The 2168-nt window shown below is 48.5% G+C and overlaps 1 protein-coding gene across 1 annotated transcript in view; it reads right to left on the bottom strand.

The window, feature by feature from the left end:
• The window catches only part of SCOC (short coiled-coil protein), an 8805-nt gene that overhangs the window by 3524 nt on the left and 3113 nt on the right, over positions 1-2168 (bottom strand). The window lies entirely within an intron of this gene.

The following is a 2168-nucleotide window of genomic DNA, read 5'->3' as shown; positions in this document are numbered from 1 at the left end:
GCCTGCGCCGGGCTCGGTCTGGCAGCGCGGGTGGGAGCTTGGAACGAGCCCTGCCGCCTTCCTAGCGCGGGCGCTGTGACGCGGGGCTGCCCCCGGGTTCCTGCGGGCGGCCGCTTTGTTCTTTTAAAAGCTGACCCGGCACGGAGCGGTCCGCATCTGCTTCCGTGCGGTTTCCCCTCTCTCTGAGAAGGGTGCGATAAGTGCCAGCCACCCGCAGGTCCGTGCAGGTGCTCAGCCCTGCTGTGCGGCTGGTTTTGGGGTACTTAACACGAGGCTGGCAGATTTGGTATAACGTGTGTGTTCACATAGCTGGTCTGCTTTGGTTCTGTTGGTAGTCAGTTTACTGCTTTCTACCTCAGAGAAAATACGTGAAGTGAAATAATATCAGCATATGCTGGAAATCAGTCGGTTTCTGACACGTAGCAGTATTCCAGCACACGTTCTGCTGTTTAAAGAAGGACTTAGAGGGTCCTCCTTGCTGGAACGCCGGGGTGCTGCCCTTAGTGGCCTTCTGCTGCTCAGTTTATTAAGCTGTTTTTACGCTTAGACTCTCCATCCCTTTGCTTCAGGTAAGTGGATTTTCTGACTGAAGAGCTACAAAGAGAGCTTGTAATGCTGAACAGCCTCAGAGCTCCCGAAGTCAGAACTGACTGAGATGTAACCAAGAACCAGTGCTAATCCCTTTCTTTCTTACTAATTCATTCTGTATCCTCTGAGGCAGTTTTTTCAAAGCCAGGGAGCGCTCCCAATGCTGTCACCTGTGTTATATTCAATTTAGAATGGTGACAGTTACCTTACAAATGCAATCACTTTGCCTTAGCATGTGTACTACGTTCCAATTAAGACTTCCTAAAACTAACCCACGTCACTAGAAAAATGAATATGTTTATTATTAGTTAATTGATTAATATTATTAATTTCACTGAAAGAACTTTTTTTGTTTCAAATAGCAACAATCTCCCTTAGGACATAGAATCATAGAATGGCCTGGGTTGAAAAGGACCACAATGATCACCCAGTTCCAACCCCCTGCTATGTGCAGGGTCGCCAACCAGCAGACCAGGCTGCCCAGAGCCACATCCAGCCTGGCCTTGAATGTCTTCGGGGATGGGGCATCCACAGCCTCCTTGGGCAACCTGTTCCAGTGTGTCACCGCCCTCTGTGTGGAAAACTTCCTCCTAACATCTAACTTAAATCTTCCTGTCTCAGTTTCATTCCCACTTGTCTTATCACTATCCACCCTCGTAAACAGCTGTTCCCCTTCCTGCTTATACGCTCCCTTCAAGTACTGGAGGGCCGCAATAAGGTCTCTCTGGAGCCTTCTCCAAGCTAAACAATCCCAGTTCCCTCAATCCTTCTTCATAGGAGAGATGCTCCAGCCCTCTGATCATCTTAGTGCCCTCCTCTGGACCTGCTCCAAGAGCTCCACATCCTTCTTGTGTGGGGGGGCCCCAGACCTGGACACGGTGCTACGGATGGGCCTCAGAAGAGCCGAGCAGAGGAGGACAATCACTTCCCTCTCCCTGCTGGCCACCCCTTTTTTAATGCAGCCCAGAACACAGTTGGCCTTCTGCGCTGCAAGCGCACACTGCTGGCTCATGTCCAGCTTCTTGTCCACCAGGACCCCCACGTCTTTCTCCGCAGGGCTTCTCTCAAGGAGATCTTCTCCCATAAGGCATAAGTTAACCTGAATGCATAGGTTCTGCACAGTTACTAAGCTGCAGGAGAGAATTCCATTGCTCTGAACACAGATTCGAACGGTCACTGTTTTTTAGAGGTTTCATTTCTGGATCAGTTGTGTACGTGCTGTTTTCCCGTGGCACACAGCGCACACCAACAAGCTTTCCTTTCTGGCAGCAGCATTACAGGCACCAACAGCGCCTGCATGTAGTGGCTGATGACAGAGGCTTCACTGTTGACCACAGGAATAGAAATGCATTCTCCTTTTTACCAGAAGCTGTTGTTGAACATATCTGTGAGACGTTTTCTATTTGAACTGTGCTACTTTTTCCCTTAATATTTGCACAAAGAAGAATATGAAAAGGATGGCAGTTGTCACAAAATTTTGTAGATGGACTTTTTAGCAAGATTCCATAAAGCTCTGCTGGTAATTTTGAGATGAAAACTGTATTTCTTTTGGCTAGGCCAAAAAAAAAAAAAAGTAAGTT

The sequence above is a fragment of the Meleagris gallopavo genome, chromosome 4 (genome assembly GCF_000146605.3).
Source record: "Meleagris gallopavo isolate NT-WF06-2002-E0010 breed Aviagen turkey brand Nicholas breeding stock chromosome 4, Turkey_5.1, whole genome shotgun sequence".
NCBI lineage: Eukaryota > Metazoa > Chordata > Aves > Galliformes > Phasianidae > Meleagris > Meleagris gallopavo.
Note: the sequence above shows the minus strand (reverse complement) of the source record. Positions and strands in the feature narration are given on the sequence as shown.